We start from the raw sequence: 22,982 nt of genomic DNA, 5'->3' as shown, positions 1-22,982 counted from the left end.
CAGAAATCACTCCCACTCACTGTTGCAGAAAAAAAAATCAATAAAATATCCAGGAATGAACCTGATAAAAGAAGTCAAAATCTTGTATACTGAAAACTATGACTTGTTATTCAAAGAAATGGAAAATGATACAAACAAATGGAAAGACATCCTATGCTCATGAATTAAAAAATTAATATCATCAAAATGAATATTCTACCCAGAACCATACACAAATTCAGTGATACCCTTAAAAGTACCACCAAGTTTCTTTAAAAGAATAGAACAGAGAGGCAGAGCCAAGATGACAACTAGGAAGAAGCTGCTGGCTTGAGCTCTGACAACTGCTGGAAAGAATCGGATCTTGGCCTTCAGCAGGAAGGCGAACAAGACATTCTAAGCATGACACCAAGGAGGTGACTATAGCTAAATTTGGGTTAGAAAATAGAGGAAAAAGAAAGGAAATTATTGATCATTTCTCTCCTCCCCTCCCCCCATAACCAGACCCCGGGGGAAGGGAGTTGCTGCTAGCAGGATCCCCACTGATGTTTTTTGTTTACCAAGATTCCTGGCTCACCAATGGTGCCATTCCAATCCTGTTACTTTCTGAATACCTTGGCTATTTTTTTTTCTCTGAGTAAGGGACTTAGGCCCAATTGGAGTAGCAAAGCCTCATCCTGCCTGGGAAAGGCTGCCTGGAAATTTTTGGGTTTTTTTTTCTTTTTTCTTTTTCAATCAGTTGTCTAGGCTCAATATGCCTGAGATAACAGGGAGCTAACCAAGCTACAGACCCACTGCTAGGGCTTTTTACTCTGTTCTATTTTACTATTACTATTATATATACATGTATTCCTTTGCCCCCCCCCTCAGGTTGACCAAAATTAATTCTTAGTATACTTTTCATTACTAGGTGACTAGGTATCTTATCCATTGTGAGAGGAACTTGTCTCACTCTTCATACCTCCTCTATCAATGCTCCCCCTTCTCCCTCCTCCTAGCTAATTAAAAAAAACAACTCTCCTTTCACTGCTCTTTTTTTTTACTGTTTTTTTCTTTTCTTTTTTCTTTTCTCTCTTATTTCTACTGTCTTCCTTTCTTCCTTCCTCCTTCCTCTGCTTCCTGAATTCACTGATAATCATTTGTGAATTATTTCAGGGAAAAAATCTGACTCAGAGAGGACTCTCTTTGTGTGTGTCTCAGCTCTACTTCCCTTTCTCCTCTTGCTACCCACAGAATTTACAGTGGACAGTATATTTGCATAATTGTCTAATCCTGCTATCCCTTTTGGATAAAATCATTTGGATTTTATTGCTATTTTTTCTTGGACTGGAGACATTATTGGTCTAACTGGTATTGATTAAACTGCTTCAATCCGTGCTTCAGTTACTATTGTAATTTCTGAGGGTGGTGATTGCATTTGTCATAAAAATATTTAGTATAGCATGGCTTGTACTCAAAACACACCAACTGAGGAACAACAGAATATAAAAGTAAGAAACACATTTTAAAAATGGGTAGATAAAGAGTAAATAAAAGTTATACTACTAGAATGAAGACAAGAGCCCAGAAGAAACTACAAATCAGCCAGAAGTAACCATAGATAACAAAAGTATGCAAGCAATAAAAAAATCTATTAATCACAGAAATGAAAACAACTTTGGAGGAAAGGAATAGCAGTATTATGGAAACAACAGATGAGACCCTCAAGGAAAATGTGAACTACCTTGAGGTAATTAAAGAACTGAAAGCTGAAATAGCTGAACTGAAGAAAGAAGCTGAGGGAAGGGAAAGCAGGCTAACAGAAGCTGAAAACCAAATTACCAGAGGATGAGTTAGAGAAAACTAAGAAAGAGGTAGAATAAAAAAGCTCAAAAAGAGATTGAGAGACAATGAAAACAACAACAGAGCCATATAGGGTGACCTCAAAGGAGTAATATTCATATATTTGGCCTACCAGAGTAAAGAAGAGAGGACAGGGAAGTAAACATTCTAGAGGAAATTATAGAAGAAAACTTCCCAGACTTAAACAACAGAAAGAATATTAAGATTCAAGAGGCCCAGAGAGTCCCAAACAGAATCAATCCAGACCTGAAGGCACCAAGAAACATCATAGTTAAAATGAAAAGAAGTAAGGATAAAGAAAGGATCCTAAAGGTTGTAAGAGAAAAACAAAAAATCACATACAGGAGAAAAACGCATAAGACTATCAGCAGACTTCTCCACTCAAACTCTAAAAGCCATAAGAGAATGGCAAGATACTTGTCAAGCCCTGAATGAAAAAGGGTTTCAACCAAAGGTAATATATCCTGCTAGACCAAACTAGATGGAGGGATCAAAACCTTCTTAGACAACAGTTAAAGGAGTAAACTATCACCAAGCCTTCCCTGAAAGAGGTTCTAAAAGACCTCTTAAGCAAGAACATCACTATAATCCTTGCATATACCAGAAAAAAAAATTGTTGAATAATAGCACCACAATACATTAAATCCATAATATCAATAAATACCAGTGGCTTAAAGTCACCCATCAAAAGGCACAGAGTGAGAAGATGGATCAGAAAACATAACACAACCATATACTGCTTGCAAGAATCCAACTTGACCCAACAAGATAAACACAGACTTAAAGTGAAAGGATGGAAAACTATCATACAGGCTAATGCACCACAAAAAAGGGCAGGAACAGCCATTCTCATCTCTGACACAATAGATTTTAAATTAAATAAAGTAATAAAATATAGGCAAAGCAATTACATAATGATTAAAGGATCAACCAGCCAAGAAGACTTAGCAATTTTTAACATCTATGCACCCAATGAGGAATGATCTAAATACATCAAGCACCTACTCAAAGAACTTCAAAAATAAATCGATAGTAGTACAATAATAGTGGCTACTCTCACACCTAGACATATCAACAAAGCAGAGAATCAACAAAAAAGCAAGAGAATTAAATGAAAAGATGGACAGATTAGACCTCTTGGACATTTTCAGAGTTCTTCACCCCCAAAAACTGGAATACACAGTATTTTCAAATACACACATCACATACTCAAGGATAGACCACATGTTAGGCCACAAAGACAGCATCAACAAATTCAAGAGCATTGAAATCATCCCAAGTATCTTCTCAGACCACAGTGGAGTAAAACTAACATTTAACAACAAACAGAAAATTATTAAAAGTCACAGAATCTGGAAACTAAACAACATATTGCTTAAGAACCACTGGGTCAGGGAGACACTCATGCAGGAAATTCAAATGTTCCTGGAAAAAAATGAAAATGAAGACACAAGCTACCAAAATATTTGGGACACAGCTAAAGCAGTATTGAGAGGGAAACTTATAGCCATACAATCACATATAAAACAACAAGAAAAAGTTCAAATAAACGACCTTACAGCACACCTTAAGGACTTAGAGGAAGAGGAACAAAGGAACCCTAAAGCAAACAGAAAGACAAAAATCACTAAAATTAGAGCAGAAATAAACAACATCAAAAATAATAGAACCAACAAAAGATCAATGAAGCCAAATGTTAGTTCCTTGAAAAATTAAACAAGACAGACAACCCACTAGCCAGACTCAAATTAATACATTGTAAAAGATAGAGGAGATATCACACTGACACCACAAAAATCCAGAAAATCATGCGAAATTTCTATGAAGAACTATAAGCCACCGAGCTAGAGATTCTGGAAGAAATGGAGGAATTCTTAGAAACATATGCCCCTCCAAAACCGAACCAAGAACTACAAAACCTAAATACACCTATCACAAAGAAATCAAAACAGTTATTAAGAATCTCCCCAACAAAAGTCCTGGTTCAGGTGGCTTCACAAACTAATTCTACAAAACTTTCAGGAAACAGTTAATACCTATATTTATAAAGCTTTTCCATTAGATTGAAGAAACAGGAACACTCCCTTCCACCTTCTATGAAGCCAATATCACCCTGATACCAAAAGCAGGTAGAGACAAAAAAGAAAAACTACAGACCAATATCTCTGATGAACATAGATGACAAAATATTAAACAAGATCTTGGCCAATCAAAATATACAGCAGTATATCAAAAAGATTGTTCAGCGTGACCAAATGGGATTTATCCCAGGAATGCAAGACTAGTTCAACATCCATAAGTCAATCAATGTTATTCACCACATCAATAAAAGCAAAGCCAAAAACCACATGATTATCTCAATAGATGCAGAGAAAGCCTTTAACAAAATCCAAAACCTATTCAGGCTCAAAAATCTACAAAAAATGGGAATAGACAGGAAATTCCTCAAGATAGTGTAATCCTTATATAGCAAACCTACAGCCAACATCATACTCAATGGACAGAAGCTGAAAGCATTCCCCTCAGATCGGGGACTAGACAGGGTTGTCCACTGTCACCGTTACTCTTCAACATAGTATTGGAAGTTCTTGCCATAGCAATCAGGCAAGAGAAAGAAATCAAAGGAATATAGATTGGAAGGGAAGAAGTGAAGCTCTCACTATTTGCAGATGATATGATAGTATATACAGAAAAACCTAAAGAATCCAGCAGAAAACTACTGGATGTTATTAGGCAATATGTCAGCAAGGTGCCAGGCTACAAAATCAATGTACAAAAATCAGTGGCATTTCTTTATAGAAACACTGAATCTGTAGAAGAAGACATCCAGAAATCACTCCCATTCACTGTTGCACCAAAACCAATAAAATACCTAGGAATAAAGCTGACCAAAGAAGTGAAAGACTTGTATACTGAAAACTATGAGTCACTATTCAAGGAAATTGAAACTGATACTAAGAAATGGAAAGACATCCCATGCTCATGGATTGGAAGAATAAATATCATCAAAATGAATATTTTTGCCATAGCTGTATACAAATGTAACACACCAACGTTCCACCAAGCTTCTTTAAGAGAATAGGAAAAAAACTACAATCATTTATCTAGAACCAGAAAACACCTAGAATTGCAAAAACTTCTTGAGGAAAAGAAACAGAAATAGAGGAATCACCCTGCCATATCTCAAAGTATATATTATAAGGCCATCATCATAAAAACAGCCTGGTACTGGAACAAAAATAGGCACACAGACCAGTGAAACAGATTTGAAAGCCCAGATCTAAACACCCAAGACTATGGACATCTAATCTTTGATAAGGGTGACCAAAGTATTAAATGGAAGAAGAAAGCTCTTTTCAATAAATGGTGCTAGGAAAACTGGGTTGTAACATGCAGAAGAATGAAATTGAACCACTTTATCTCACCAGACAAAAATCAACTCCAAATGGAGTAAGAACCTGGATGTTAGACCGGAAACTATCAAATACTTAGAGGAAAATATTGGTGGAACACTTTCCCACCTAAACCTCAAGGGCATCTTTGATGAAACAAACCCAACTGTAAGGAATTCTAAAGCAGAAACAAACCAATGGGACTACATCAAATCAAAAAGCTTCTGCACAGCCAAAAAAAACTATCACAAAACAAAGAGACCCCTCACAGAATGTGAGAAGATCTTCACATGCCATACATCAGACAAGAGAATAATCAACAAAATATACAAAGAGCTCAGCAAACTTAGCAACAAAAAAGCAAATGACCCCATCCAAAAATGGACAGAGTATATGACCAAGACATTCACTTCAGAGGAGATCCAAAAAGCTAACAAACATATGAAAAACTGTTCCAGGTCTCTGCTTGTCAGAGAAATGCAAATGAAGACAACATTGAGATACCACCTCACTCCTGTAAGAATGGCATACATCAAAAAGGACAACAGCAACAAATGTTGGAGAGGCTATGGGGACAGAGGAACACTTCTGCACTGCTGGTGGGAATGTACATTGGTCCATCCTCTGTGGAGAGCAGTCTGGAGGACTCTCACAAGGCTACACATGGACTTTCCATATGATCCAGTAATTCCTCTCCTGGGGATATACCCCAAGGACTCCATAACACCCAACCAAAAAGAGGTGTGTACTCCTATGTTCATAGCAGCACAATTCATAACAGCTAAAACCTGGAAGCAACCCAGGTGCCCAAAAACAGATGAGTGGCTGATAAAGCTGTGGTATATATACACAATGGAATACTATACAGCTATCAAGAACAATGAACCCACCTTCTGACCCATCTTGGATGGAGCTAGAAGGAATTATGTTAAGTGAGCTAAGTCAGAAAGACAAAGATGAGTATGGGATGATCCCACTCATCAACAGAAGTTGAGAAAGAAGATCAGAAAGGGAAACTAAAACAGGATCTGATTACATGTAGACTAGGGCACCAAAGTAAAAACCCTATGGTGAGGGGTAGACATGCAGCTTCCTGGGCTGGTGGGGGGTGAGGAAGGTGGGTGGGTGGGATGGGACACAGTCCTTTGGTGGTGGGAATGGTGTTTATGTACACTCCTAATAAAGTGTAGTCATATAAGCCACTATTAATTAATATGAGAGGGGGAAAATTGATCATATGTCTAGAACTTTTTAAAGCACAGACTGAGTCTTTATAATACATAGGCTGAGTCTTTTATATGTTGACTCTCTCAAAAGCCTAGACCAGGGAAAACAGAAGCAACCAGTGGCACCACTATATACAAGATGCTGGATATCATACAGCAAACCCTAACAAAGGGACTTTTCAAAGTTAACCCAATTATCAAATAATGTGATGACAATTATAACTATCCATTGTCTTCTTGAACCCTAAGACAGCAGGAACCTCACATTTCCACTATAGAGTCTATATTTCCCCCAGTCCTGGTGCCTCAGGGTGGGGCTCACTTTCCTGAATGCTTCTCTCAATTCATACCAAATGATATTGCATCCACCGATTCCAACCTAATCAACATAACGAGTGCCACCCCAGCATGCTTCACTTCAGACTGCGTCCAGAGTGTGCATTCAGGTGTGGAATGACAACCTTTCAGCTTCATTACTCAGGTGAGACCTTTCCTTTCATAGTATTCTCTAATTCCATTCCTGGTGTTCCACTCACCAATGAAGTCCCCAAACCTAGATATAGACCAGGTCCCCTGAGATAGAGCATATGTTCACATGTGTCCATAAACCAGGGAAAAATATATACCTGAAAGCAGAAATACACAAGAGTCTGAAGAAAGTACACCCCCCCAACACTTCATTTGCATGCACTATTCTGGCCTTTAGGTCCATAATTGTTCAACAATTATTTTGGCTTTGTATGATAAATATCTTTTCAGCCACCAGGTTTCAGATGCCAGCATGATGCCGACCAGACTTCCCTGGACTGACGACCCCACCAATGTGTCCTGGAGCTCCACTTCCCTGGAGACCCACCCTATTAGGGAAAGAAAGAGGCAGACTGGGAGTATGGATTGACCAGTCAACACCCATGTTCATCAGGAAAGCAATTGCAAAAGTCAGACCTTCCACCTTCTGCAACCCACAACGACCCTGGGTCCATACTCCCAGAGGGATAGAGAATGGGGAAGCTATTAGGGGAGGGGATGAGATATGGAGATCTGGTGGTGGGAATTGTGTGGAGTTGTACCCTTACTATCCTAAGGGTTTGTTAATGTCTCCTTTCTTAAATAAAAAAAAAAGAAAGAATAAAAAATAAAGTTAAAAAAGGGCAACAAAAGGGTAAATAAATAAAATATTAAAAAAGAATAGAACAAAAATTATGATCATTTATCTGGAATAAGAAAACACCAAGAATTGCCAAAACAATCTTGAGAACAAGAAACAGAAATGGAGGCCTCACACTCCCAGATGTCAAACTATATTATAAGGCCATCATCATCAAAACAGCCTGGTACTGGAACAAAAATAGGCACACAGACCAGTGGAACAGAATTGAAAGCCCAGAACTAAACCCCCACACCTATGGACATCTAATCTTTGATAAGGGGGACCAAAGTATTAAATGAGGTAGGAAGTTCTCTTCAATAAATGGTGCTGGGAAAACTGGGTTGAAACATGCAGAAGAATGAAACTGAATCACTTTATCTCACGAGAAACAAAAGTCAACTCCAAATGGATCAAGGACCTGGATATTAGACCATAAACTATCAATTCTTAGAGGAAAATATTGGTGGAACACTTTCCCATCTAAACCTCAAGAACATCTTTGATGATACAAACCCAATTGCAAGGAAGACTAAAACAAAAACAAATCAGTGGGACTACATCAATTTGAAAGGCTTTTGCACAGCCAAAGAAACCATCACCCAAACACAGAGAGCCCTCACAGAATAGGAGATCTTCACATGCCACACATCAGACAAGATGCTAGTAACAAAAATATATAATGAAATCGTGAAACAGAGCAAGAAAATAGCAAATGATCCCATAAAAAATGGGCAGGGGGGGGCAGAGCCAAGACGGCAACTGGAAAGTAGCAGCACTAGTGGGCTCTGACAACAACTGCTAGAAAGCCTTAGAAATTCTGGCCTTCAGCAGGACAAAAAGGAGCCATCCTAAACGTGGACCTACAATTCAATTTGGGTTAAAAATTAGAGCAAAAAGAAAGGAAATTTCTTGATTATTTCTTCCCATAACCAGATCCTGGGGGTAGGGAGCTGCTGCTGGCAGGCTCGCTGTTGAGCTCCTTTCTTTACCAAGATTCCTGGCCCACCGGGATGCCATTAAACCTCCAAATTTCTAGGCTATTTTTGTTTTTCCTCTGAGTAAGGGACTTAGACCCATTCGGAGTAACAACTAGCTAATCAAGCAAGCTTCACCCAGCCTGGGAAAAGACTGCTTGAAAGTTTTTTTCTCTTTTTTCTCGTTTGTTTTGTATTGTGTTTTCTTTCTCAATCAGCTGTCTAGACTCAATGTGCATAGGCTAACTGGGAGCTGTCCAAGCTGCAGACCCACTGCTTGGGCTTTTTACTCTGTTCTATTTTACAAATACTATTATATATACACGCATATCCTTTCCCCCCCTCTCAGGTTGACCAAAATTAACTTAGTATACTTTCTATTGCTAGGCAACAAGAATTATCACCTACTGTGAGAGAAACTTGTCTCACTTTTCATACCTCCTCTATACACTAAAATGAAAAAAAAAAAAAAGGGCAGAGGATTATAACAGAAAATTCACTACAAAAGAGATCCAAAAGACTAACAAACATATGAAAAACTGCTCCAAGTCTCTGATTGTCAGAGAAATGCAAATAAAGACAACACTGAGATTCTACCTTACCCCTGTAAGAATGGCATACATCAAAAAGGGCAGCAGCAACAAATGCTAGAGCAATTATGGGGACAAAGGAACCCTCCTGCACTGCTGATGGTAATGTAAATTGGTCCAACCTCTGTGGAGACCTGTCTGGAGAACTCTCACAAGGTTAAAAATAGACCACCCATGTTCATCAGGAAAGCAATTACAGAAGCCAGACCTTCTACCTTCTGTAACTCATGACCCTGGGTCCATGCTCCCAGAGGTATAGAGAATGGGAAAGCTATCAGGGGAGGGGATGGAATATGGAGATTGGGTGGTGGGAATTGTGTGGAGTTGTACCCCTATGGTTTTGTTAATTTATCCTTTCTTAAATAAAAAATAAATTTAAATTAAAAAAATAGACCTCCCAAATGACCCAGTAATTTCTCTTAGGGATATAGCCTAAGGACTCCAGATATATGTACACCTATGTTCATAGCAGCACAATTCATAACAGCTAAAACCTGGAAGCAAACCAGGACCCCAACAGCAGATGAGAAAGCTGTGGTGTATATATACACAATGGAACACTATGCCACTATCAAGAACAATGAACCCACCTTCTCTGACCCAACTTCAATGGAGCTAGAAGGAATTATGTTAAGTGAGCTAAGTCAGAAAGACAATGATGAGTATGGGATGATCCCATCATGAACAGAAGTTGAGAATGAAAAACAGAAAGAGAAGCTCAAAGAAGAATTTTCTGAGTTTGGAGTATGGCACCAAAGTAAAAATCTCTGGTTGGAGGGTGAGGGTGGATGTTCAGCTTCAAGAAAGGTGAGGGATTGGAATATAGATCTTTAGTGGTGGGGGTAGTGTTAATATACACTCCTATTAACTTATAGTCTCACAACCCACTATTTAATTAACACGAGAGGGGAGAAACTGAAGAGTCTCAAACTCTTCAATGCATAGACCATAGCTATGAGCATATATCCCTTCAACCTAAGCACTTAAATTTTAAAATTGGCAGTCAGATTAAACTTTAACAGTGGGCTTGAATTGTTAATACATTTCTAATAATGACATGTTCTTTGAAATATTAAATCTCCTAAAAGTTTTGACCAGGGAGAACAGAAGCAATTGGCGGTGTTCCTTTATAAGATACAAATATATGTAAATAGCATAAAAGGACATAAATTATGGTGAGGTTTTATATGCCACAGCAAATCCTCACAATAGGATTTGTGAAATGAAGTCAATTGGCAAATACTTTGGGTATAGCTATAACTAACCATTGCCTTCTTAACCCCAGGACAGCAGGAACCTTCCCCTTTCTCTATAAAGCCCATTTTATCCCAGTACTGAAACCTCTAGGTTGAGGCTCACTTTCATGCATGCTTCTCTCAATTCATACCAACTGATACAGCATCTGCTGATCTCAACCCAGTCAATGCAACCAGTACCACCCCGGCATGTTTTACTTTAGACTGCATCCAGAGACATCAGGTGTGCAATGTCAAATCTTCAGCTTCACTACTCTGGTGAGACTTTCCTAGATAACAGTAATATATAATTCCAGTTCAGGTGGTACACCTCAAAACCTATATATAGACCAGGGACCATGAGATAGGGCATATGTACATGTATCCATAAGCTAGGGGAAAATATATACCTTAAAGCAAAAGTGCACAATAATTTGCAGTGAGTCAATAAATGTAACAAGCAAGCAGAAGACACAATAGAGTACCTAATGAAATAGTTTCTACTTAGACCTAAATACCCTCCTTGCCTACCTTTTATTGCATGTTCCTCAATCACTCTAAAGATAACCTTGTCAGACAAAGTAAGGACTACAAAAGCTGAATAAGGGCAAGAAACAGGCAGACTTTAATGATGACTCTTTAGTCATCCCAACCATCTCTACCAAGCCATCCCAACACCTGGGACTCTGTTCAGGGAGCCCTAGGATTCCCACACAGACATGGTGGACCTAGACCTCTAACGGATCTGTCTCACCACTATCTCTGGTCATCTCCATCAGGAATAACATAATGGACTTCTTTGTGGGCCCCTATAGGAACTTGCCCTCATTGTTGATAAACAAGGGTAGGGAATGTTCAGTTCTCCGAAGGGAGGTTGGATAGCATATTCTACCTATCACCTGAGGATGATGGGTCCTGAAATTAAAGCAGCCTGGAATGTTCCTAGCTGTGACCACAGAATGTGAACTCAGACCTACAGGGATGCAGAGGTTACATAAGCTCCTGTGCTAAATGTGGGCCCCAGATCAAATTTATGGGATTTATAGTTACTATATTTATATATTTTGCCCATATTTGGGAGCTACTCTCTTCCATGATCCAGCTTTCTTGTCCTCTTTCCAACTATGACACCATCTCCCAAGACAATAACTTAGGTCACCTGCATGTTATATATATGTCAAGCTCAAACAAAAACTAATAAAGTCATGGGCTCCTGAGAATATATCTAAAATAGACCTACTAGCTTTTCCCAAAACAGAGACTCCAAATCTTCATCTGTAATATTCTTATCTTTAGGTTCATGATTAGTAACAATTTTTCTTCCTTATTATCTTAACTCTTTTCCAGACAGAAATAGACTGGGGGTATGGATAGACCTGCTAATGCCCATGTCCAGTGGTGAAGTAATTACAGAAGCCGGTACTTCCACCTCTGCACCCCCAAAATAATTTTGATTCATATTCCCAGTGGGGGAGAAGTGATAGGCAGAAGAGGATAAGAGGGTTTTGGACTCCAACTCCATCAGGACCTGAAGAGAAAAAGAGGGACATTTGGATGGGTTATGTGTAGCCTCGAAAGGAAGAGTAAATGGGACTTTTTTTTAAAGGAGGGCAATTATATACAAACATAGACAGATAGTTGTAGAAATAATAGTTTACCTAGATCTGCAACCTTAGGAAAAATGTTGTAGCTTACAATAGAGGGATTAGGGATTCAGAACTCTGGTAGTGGGAATGGCATGGAATTATACCCCTGCTGACATGTAATTTTGTAAATAAGTACTAAATAACTAATAAAAAAAAAAGAGAGGTGAAGAGGGAGGAAAAAAGAAAGTTACCTTAGCCCTGCCTCACTGCTCAGGAAGCTTTCCCTTGCAGGTGGGACCTGTGCACTGCAATGTGTATGCTCTACTGCAGGCTCTACTGCCTGTCCCCTCTCACTTATCTTTAAAAAGAATATCTTTAGGAAGGCATGGAATCAAGTCGGTGCAGAGCTAGAGCTATAATTCTGGTAGAAAAAAAGAGAGAGAGAGAGAAACAATGAAAAAGCTATCAATCAGAACATTGTACTCATATTCTAGAGTCTGGGCAAATCATACCTTTAATCTTTAATCTTCTCCTTTGAAAACTATGTACATAATAACACATATCTCTTACAGTTACTAGCTGATTGAATGAAGTCATCTGTTGTTGAGGTGGTCTGGTGTCGGGCTGCACCGTGGAGAAGAGAGCGGACGTCCAGAGCAAAGGGGTACACAAATCTTTATTATAGGATGGGGTGGGTTTGGTTCGGACCACCTGGAGCCAGCCGGCAATGGCCAACCATGGGGGGGAGAGCAGGGAGTGAGACCTCAGAAAGGGAGAGCTGAGAGCCCAGAGAGGGGGGGGTTGAGGGGGCTTTTTATTGGGCGACAACCAGAGGTGCCGTGTAGGGCCAGGATTGGTTGAAGGGGGCAATGCTAGGGTTTCGCGCTAAAACCTGGGGGCGGAGACTGCATCAGAATAACTCCTCAGCAACAGTCATCTATCATGAGTGTACAACACAGTGCTCACTGTGTGCTCAATATCACTGACTTTGGTGCAAGATGTTAATTTCTAGAGGCAGGTAGGTTGGATCACCCCCAATTGATGTCTTTCTTTGTTAAGAGAAAGCTACACATGTGTTGAGATAGATTATCTCTCAGAAAATAACCACCTATACTTATTTCTTTTTCTTTTCTACCAGGGTTTTTGCTGAGACTTCATGCTTGCACAATTCTATCTCTTCCAGTGTATTTTTCTTTGGTTTTGGTGTTGTTATGGTACAGCATGAGAGACAGAGAGCAAGAAAGAAATGGAACGAGGAGGAGGGAGAAGAAGAGGAAGAGGAAGATCCACCACAGCACTTTTCCACTATTTGTGAAGCTTTCCCTTTGCATAGTGCTCACATGTGGTGATTGGAGGCTAGAACCTGGGTCAGTATACATAATGAAGTGTACATTCTAGTGAGTGAGCTATCCAACAATCCATCTTTACTTTTCTTTTAACATTTTCTTTCTAGCTGGTGGCAAAAACTGAAGTGATGAAATCTAGTGGCTTGCGGATCTGGTCCTGAAGCACAGTGCCAGAAATCTGCCATGTCTCCTAGTACTTCACGCATCCCTGCTTATTAATAGGGATGATAATTACTTGCTATTCAGTGGTCAGAGAGTCTGGGTAAGCTTTTCCTCATTCATTACACTAAATTCGGGGGAGGGGGAAGTCCCATAGTAGGTGTCTCCCCAGTAAACCACTCAGATTTTGAAAGCTGGAGAACACGGAGAAAATCAAACTCACTGAAACAGATGCCACTATGTAGAATTTGTAGGAGGCCTTTAAGGAAACCCTTTGTCACAGCAGTGATGACAATGGGAAAAGGTATCTATAAATCTGTGCCTATATTGCCGCCTAGTGTTTGTAAAATGCAAGACATTCTGGGAAGACTTCTGGATCCCTGTCTTAGACCCAGATGTGTACTTAGCATTGAAAGCCAATATTTTCTTCATGGAAATATTATAAGACATGCATTTTATTCATGTATTTTCATAATTCCCTAATTTAATTTAATTTCCTTGAGTCCCACAACACTAAAAAAAAAAGTGCAAGTAAAAAGAAGCCCAAAAGCACCAAACTAGCTTCATTGGAGTCACTAATTCCCTGAAAAGCTTTGGGGAGGAAGTGGCAGCTGATGTCCATTTTCTTTTAGAAAAAATGGAAGGAAACCATATCTAGAGTTGAGGTAGCAGTGGTGTTCAACCATGAAGCCCCTTTGCACACTGTATACTGTAATCCCCTTTCAAACACCCTGCTCTGCCTTCATTAAAGCCAGCCAGGGGCTAGTCAGTTCTTTTTCCTTAGGAAGCAGGGTCTCTTTTTTTTGGTGGTGCTAGAAACAGAAATCAAATATACACAACTCAAATTTGGAAGGTCAACAGATACAGACAACAGACAGGTCATTCTGACTTGATGAATAATGCCCCCTCAAGGAAAACCAACACCACAGGTTCTGGTTGTCTTCTAGGTTTCAGTAACCAATGAGTCAGTACAGTCCTGACTGGCAAACCTAGAGGTATCTTCCTACCCAACCTAACTCCTCTCTGGTCTCTACAATTCTCTTGGAGCCCAAGATCCAGCCTGATCTAGAGTGCAGAGGTTTCTAAAACAAGCGGCTTTTTCATAAAATCACATTAGGAACACACCTCAGAAAGACCAGCAAAATATCTCACTTGGATAGTGTGTTGCTTTGCCTTGCATATTTGCATATGATACTGGTTTGAGCCGGCTTCCACCACATTGAAAGAAGATTTGCTGCTATGCACTCTCTCTTCTCTCTCTCTCTCTCTCTGTATCTTTCTCTTTGTATACTCCTCTCATTAAAAAAATAAAACAAGAAGGCTGGGTGGTGGGGCACCTGGTTGATTGCGTATGTTAGAATGCACAAGGGCCTGGGTTCAAGCCCTCAGTTCCCACCTACAGGGGGAAATCTTCATGAGTGGTGATGCAGAGCTGTAGGTTTCTCTCTATCTCTCTCCTTCTCTTTGTTCCCCTTCCCTATAGATTTCTGGCTGTCTCTATCAAATAAAGATAATTAACCCCAGGGGTGAAGCCAAGATGAACACTTGGAGGCAGCTGCTGGCATGAACTCTGACAACAACTTCTGGAAATGGTAGGATACCTGGCTGTCAGCAGGACAGTGAATAAGGGGTCCTTGGTGTGACACCAAGGAGGTAACTATAGCTCAATTTGGGTTAGAAAACAGAGAAAAAAGAAAGGAAAATTTTTAATGATTTCTGAAACGCAACCCTCTCCCCCACCCTATAACCAGACCCCAGGGGCTGGAGAGCTGCTACTAGCAGGCTCCCTGTTGATTTTTTCCTTACCAAGATTCCTGGTTCACCAGGACTGTGATTCCAATACTTTTCCTTTCTGATTCCCTTTGCTCTATTTTTTTTTTTTTACGTGGCTCAAGCTCAATTGGAGCGACAATATATCTGACCAATCAGAGCCTCACCCCACCTGGGAAAGACTACCTGGAGGTTTTTGTTTTGTTTTGTTTTGTTTTGTTTCTTTAATAATTGGCTGTCTTTACTCAGGCTGCCTGAGCCAATCAGGAGCCATCCAAGCTGCAGAATGACTGTTAGGCTTCTTAACTCTGTTCTACTTTATAATTACTATTATATAATATAATAATTACTATTATATTATATAATGTCCCTTTCTCTCTCTCCTTCAGGTTGACCAAAATTAACTTTTAGTGTATTTCCCATTGCTGGCTGACTGAGTGTCCTATCCATTGTGAGAGGAAATTCTTTCACTCTACTTACCTCCTCTATCCACTCTCCCCTTCTCCCTCTTCCTAGCTAATTTAAAAAATCTTTCCTTTCACTGCTCTTTTTTCTTCTTTTTTCTTTTTCTCATTCTTTTCTTCCTTCCTCCCTCTACTTTCTGAATTCACTGATATTTGTTTGTGAATTATTTGGGGGAAGAAATATAACTCAGAGTGGACTCTCTTTGTGTGTGTCTTCTCTGCTTCCTTTTGTCCTCTTGCTACACCTAGAATTTACAGTGGACAGTAGATTTGCATAATTGTCTATTCTTGCTATCCCTATTTTCCTGTCTCTTTCTTTTTCATTTGGATGTGGGGATGTGTTTGCTATTTTTTTTTTTTTGGACTGGAGGCATTATTTGGCTAAATGGTATTGGTTAAACTACTTCAAACATTGCTTCAGTTACTATTGTTATTTCAGAGGTTGGTGGCTGCATTTGTCATAAAGGTATTTAGTATAGCATGGCTTGTACTCAAACCACAACAACAGAAGAACAACAGAACATAAAAATAAAAAACATATCAATAAAAAAATAAAGAGCAAATGAAACTGCTACTACAATGAATGAAGACAGGATCCCAGAAGAAACTAAAAATCAGTCAGAACTAACCATAGATAAGAAAAGTATGCAAGCAACAATAAACTTAATAATCACAGAAAGGAAGACAAATATGGAGGAAAGGGCTAGCATAATTAGGAAAACAACAGATGATACCATCAAGGAAAATACTACCTACCTAGAGGTAATTAGAGAACTGAAAGCTGAAATAGATGAACTGAATAAAGAAGCTGAGGAAAGGGAAAACAGACTAATAGAAGCAGAAAACAGAATTACCAGACACAGGATGAGTTAGAGAAAACCAAGAAAGAGGTAAAAAAAAGAGCTCAAAAAGAGATTGAGAGACACTGAAAATAACAACAGAGATTTAAGGGATGGGATGATCTCAAAAGAAGCAACATTGACATAATTGGCCTGCTAGAGGAAGGAAGAGAGGAAAGGGAAGTAAACATTCTAGAAGAAATTATAGAAGAAAACTTCCCAGACCTAAATAACAGAAAGGACATTAAGATTCAAGAGGCCCAGAGAGTGCCAAACAGAATCAATCCAGACCTGAAGACACCAAGACAGATCATAGTCACAATGAGAAGAAGTAAGGATAAAGAAAGGATCCTAAAGGCTGCTAGAGAAAAAGAAAAAGTCACATACAGGGGAAAATCCATAAGATATCAGCAGACTTCTCCACTCAAACTCTAAAAGCCAGAAGAGAATGGCAAGATACCTGTCGAGCCCTGAATGAAAAAGGGTTTCAACCAAGGATAATATATCCTGCTAGATTTTCATTCAAACTAGATGGAGGGATCAAAACCTTCTTAGACAAGCAACAGTTAAGGAGGCAACCATCACCAAGTCTGCTTTGAAAGAGGTTCTAAAAGACCTTTTATAAACAAGAACATCACTATAATACTTGCAATATCTCAGAGCAATAAAAAATTGTTGAATAATGGCACTGCAATACATTAAATCCATAATATCAATAACTGCCAATGGCTTAAACTTATCAGTCAAAAGTAACAGAGTGGGAGGATGGATCAGAAAACACAACCCAACCATATGCTGCTTGCAAGAATCCAACTTGACCCAACAAGATAAACACAGGCTGAAAGTGAAAGGATGGAAAACTATCACAGAGGCTAATGGACCACAAAAAAAGGCGGGAACAGCCAATCTCACCTCTGACAAATAGACTTTAAATTAAATAAAGAAATAAAGATAGGCAAGGCCATTAAATTATGATTAGAGAATCAATCAGCAAAGAACACTTAACAATTATTAATATCTATGCACCCAATGAGGGATGATCTAAAGACATCAAACACCTACTGAAAGAACTACAAAAATATACCAATAGGGGGTTGGGTGGTGGCGCAGTGGGTTAAGTGCACATGGTGCAAAGCGCAGGGACCGGCGTAAGGATCCTGGCTATAGCCCCCGGCTCCCCACCTGCAGGGGAGTCGCTTCACAAGTGGTGAAGGAAGCAGGTCTGCAGGTGTCTATCTTTCTCTCCCCCTCTCTCTCTGTCTTCCCCTCCTCTCTCCATTTCTCCCTGTCCTATCCAACAACAAAGCAACGTCAACAATGGCAATAATAACCGCAACGAGGCTGCAACAACTAGGGCAACAAAAAGGGGGAAAAATGGCCTCCAGGAGCGGTGGATTCATGGTGCAGGCACCGAGCCCAGCAATAACCCTGGAGAAACAAAAATATATATATATACCAATAGTATTACAATAATATTGAGAAACTTTAACACCCCACTCTCACACTTAGAAAGATCAACAAAGCAGAGAATCAACAAAGAAACAAGAGAATTAAATGAAGAGATGGACAGACTAGACCTCCTGGACATTTTCAGAGTCCTTCACCCCAAAAAAACTGGAATACACATTCTTTTCAAATCCACATAACACTTACTCAAGAATAGACCACATGTTAGGCCACAAAGACAGCATCAACAAATTCAAGAGCATTGAAATGATCCCAAGTAACTTTTCAGACCATAGTGGAGTAAAACTAACATTTAACAACAAATGGAAAAAAATTACTAAAAGATACTGAATTTGGAAACTAAACAACATACTGCTTAAAAGCCACTGGGTCAGAGAGACTCTCAAACAAGAAATTCAAATGTTCCTGGAAACAAATGAAAATGAAGATACAAGCTATCAAAATATTTGGGACACATACATGCAGTACTGAGAGGGAAACTCATAGCCATACAATCACACATTTGAGTACAAGAAAATGCTCAAATAAACAAACCTACTGCATGCCTTATGGACATAGAGGAAGAGGAACAAAGGAACCCAAAAGCAACCAGAAGGAAAAAACCACTTAAATTAGAGCAGAAATAAACAACATTGAAAATAAGAGAACCATACAAAAGATCAATGAAGCTAAATGTTGGCTCTTTGAAAAATTAAACAAGATGGACAAACCCCTAGCCAGGCTCACTGAAAAAAGGGGGGGAGAAGACTGAAATAAATAGAATTATAAACAATAGAGGAGATATCAGAACTGACACCACAGAAATGCAGAAAATCATGCAAAACTACTATAAAGAACTATACACCACCAAGCTAGAGAATCTGGAATAAATGGAAGAATTCCTAGAAACATATGCCCTTTCAAAACTGAACCAAGAAGAAGTCCTGGATAAGATGGCTTCACAAACAAATTCTATGAAACCTTCAGGATCAGTTAATACCCATACTTCTATAGCTTTATTACAAGATTGAAGAAACAGGAAGACTCCCTTCCTCCTTCTATGAAGCCAACATCACCCTGATACCAAAAGCATATAGGGACAAAGCAAAAAAGGAAAACTATGGACCAATATCTCTGATGAACATAGATGCCAAAATGTTAAACAAGACCTTGGTCAACTGAATACAACAGTATATCAAAAAGATTGTTCATCACGACCAAGTGGGATTTATTCCAGGAATGCAAGGCTGGTTCAACATATGTAAGTCAATCAATGTCAATCACCACATCAATATAAACAAAGCCAAAAACCACATGATTATCTCAATAGATGCAGAAAAGCCTTTGACAAAATCCAACACCTATTGATGCTCAAAACACGAAAAAATGGGAATAGATGGGAAATTCCTCAAGATAGTGCAATCCATATATAGCAAACCTACAGCCAATATCATACTCAATGGACAGAAGCTAAAAGCATTCCCCGTCAGATTGGGGACTAGACAGGGCTGTCCACTGTCACCATTACTCTTCAACATAGTATTGGAAGTTCTTGCCATAGCAATCAGGCAAAAGAAAGAAATAAAAGGAATACAGATTGGGAGGGAAGAAGACAAGCTTTCGCAGATGATCTGACAGTATACACAGAAAAACCTAAAGAATCCAGCAGAAAACTAATGTGAGTTATTAGGCAATATAACAAGGTGTCAGGATATAAAATCAATGTACAAAAATCAGTGGCATTTCTTTATAGAAACACTAAATCTGTAGAAGAAGACATTCAGAAGTCACTCCCATTCATTGTTGCAGCAAAATCAATAAAATACCTAGGAATAAAGCTGACTAAAGAAGTGAAAGACTTATGTACTATGAGTCACTATTCAAGAAAATTGAAACAGATACTAAGAAATGGAAAGACATCCCATGCTCGTGGATGGGAAGAATAAATATCATCAAAGTGAATATTCTCCCAAAAGCCATATACAAGTTTAATGAGAAGACCATCGAAGTTCCACCAAGCTTCTTTAAGAGAATAGAACAAAAACTGCAATCATTTATCTGGAACCAGAAAACACCTAGTATTGCAAAAACCTTCTTGAGGAAAAGAAACAGAAATGGAAGCATCACACTCCTAGATCTCAAACTATATTATAAGGCCATCATCAAAACAGCCTGGTACTGGCTGTGTGGAGTTGTACCTCTCCTATCCTATGGTTTTGTTAATGTCTCATTTTTAAATAAATTAATTAATTAAATAATTGACCCCATTCAAAAATGGAAAGAGTATATGATAAGAAGATTCACTACAGAAGATGTCCAAAGGACTAACAAACACATGAAAAATTGCTCCAGGTCACTAACTGTCAAAGAAATGCAAATAAAAATAACACTGAGATACCACCTCACCCCTGTGAAAATGGCATGCATGGGATGAGATGGGACAGTCTTTTGGTGGTGGGAATGGTGTATATGTACACTCCTATTAATTTGTAGTCATATAAATAACTATTTAACTAATCTGAGAGGGAAAAACTGATTGAATGTCTCAAACTTTTTAATGCACAGACAATAGGATGAGTCTGAAATGCTGACTCTCTTAAAACAGTCCAGGGAGAACAGAAGCAATCGGTGACATTACTCTATAAGACACAGCTATATAAAAATAATGTCAAATGACACAAACTGTGATGATGTTGTATATTATGCAGCAAATCCTAATAAAGGAATTTTTAATGTTAACCAAATTTCCGCATCCTCTAAGTCCTTAAGGCATGCTGTAAGATAGTTTATTTGAGCTTTTTCTTGTACTCTAATGTGTGATTGTATGGCTATGAGTTTCCCTCTCAATACTGCTTTGGCTGAGCCCCAAATATTTTGAGAGCTTAGGTCTTCATTTTCATTTGTTTCCAGGATGATTTGAATTTCTTGCTTGAGTGCCTCTTTGACCCAGTGGTTATTAAGCAACATGTTGTTTAGTTTCAAAATTCTGTGACTTTTAGTAATTTTCTGTTTCTTGTTGAATGTTAGCTTTACTCCACTGTGGTCTGACAAGATACTTGGGATGATTTCAATGCTCTTGAATTTGTTGATACTGTCTTTGTGGCCTAACCTGTTGTCTATCCTTGAGTATGTGCTGTGTGGATTTGAAAATAATGTGTATACCAGTTTTTTGGAGTAAAGAACTCTGAAAATGTCCAGGAGATCTAGTCTGTCCATCTCTTCATTTAATTCTCTTGTTTCTTTGTTGATTCTCTGCTTAGTTGATCTGTCTAGGTGTGAGAGTGGGGTGTTGAAGCCTCCTACTATTATTGTATTATTATTGACATATTTTTGTAGTTCTTTCAGTAGGTGTTTGATGTATTTAGATGGTCCCTCATTGGGTGCATAGATGTTAATAATTGTTAAATCTTCTTGATTGATTGATCCTCTAATCATTATGTAATTGCCTTGCCTATATTTTATTTGTTTTTTTAATTCAAAGTCTATTGTGTCAAAGATGAAAATTGCTGTTCCTGGCTTTTTTGTGCTCCATTAACCCATATGGTAAATTTCCATCCTTTCATCTTTAGGTCTGTATTTGTCTTGTTGGTTCAGGTGGGATTGTTGTCTGTTTGAAAAGGTTTTGATCCCTCCATATAGTCTGCATGCAAGTCTAGCAGGATAGGTTGAAACCCTTTTTCATTCAGTGCTCGACAGATATCTTGCCATTCTCTTCTGGTTTTTAGAGTTTGAGTGGAGAAGTCTACTGATAGTCTTAGTCCCTGTATATGACTTTTTGTTTCTCTCTTGCAGACTTTAGGATCCTTTATTTATTCTTATGTCTTTTCATTGTAACTATGATGTGTCTTGGTGTCTTTAGGTCTACGTTGATTCTGTTTGGGACTCTCTGGACCTCTTGAATCTTAATGTCCTTTCTGTTGTTTAAGTCTGGTAAGTTTTCTTCTATTATTTCCTCTAGGACGTTTACTTACCTTTCCTCTTTTTTCCTCTGGTTGGCCAATTATATGAATGTTACCTCTTTTGATATCATCCCATATGTCTCTGTTGCTGTTTTCAGTCTCTCTCAACCTCTTTTTGAGCTCTTTTACCTCTTTCTTAATGTTTTCTAGTTTATCTTCTTTCTGGCTAATTCCATTTTCTACTATTAATCTGAATTCCCTTCTCTAAGATTCTTTCTTCAGTTCAGTTATAGTATTAGTTGTTCTGCTGATTAGCCTTTTAGCTCAGCTATTTCAGCTTTCAGTTCTCTAATTATCTCGAGGTAGCTAGCATTTTCCTTGAGGATCTCATCTGTTGCATTCCTAATTCTAATAGCCCTTTTCTTCATAGTTATCTTCATTTTTGTGATTATTAGGTTTATTATTGCTTGCATACTTTTTTATCTGTGACTACTTATGACTGATTAGGTGTTTCTTCTGGGTTCCTGGCCTGATTCATTGTGTTTAGCAGTTTTATTTGCTCTTGATTTAACCATTTTTTTATTGATGTGGTTTTTATTTTTCTGTTCCTTCATTCTTCAGTTGTTGTGCTTTTAATACAAGCCTCACTTTACTGAAGTCTTTACAAATGTATTTACAAACTGCAGAAATTACAACAATAACAACTGAAGCAAGGACTGATGTAGTTCAACCAATACCAGTTAGCCAAACAACACCTCAAGTCCAAGAAAAATAAGAAATCAAAGAAAACCAAAAGAAAAAGAAGAGAAAGGAAAATAGGGAAAGCAATTATGCACTATAAATTCTATGGGTAGCAAGAGGAGAAAGGAAAGTAGAAAAGAGAGAATCACACAGACACACACACACAGAGACAGAGAGAGAGAGAATGAGTCCACTCTGAGTCAGATTTCTTCCAAAAATAATTCACAAACAAGTGTCAATGAATTCAGAATCAAAATAAGGATTAAGGGGAAAATTTTAAAAAGAGCAGTGAAAGGAAGGAGATTTTTTTTTTAATTAGCTAGTAGGAGTGAAAAAGGAGGGTG

This window comes from Erinaceus europaeus, chromosome 13, assembly GCF_950295315.1.
Source record: "Erinaceus europaeus chromosome 13, mEriEur2.1, whole genome shotgun sequence".
NCBI lineage: Eukaryota > Metazoa > Chordata > Mammalia > Eulipotyphla > Erinaceidae > Erinaceus > Erinaceus europaeus.
Note: the sequence above shows the minus strand (reverse complement) of the source record.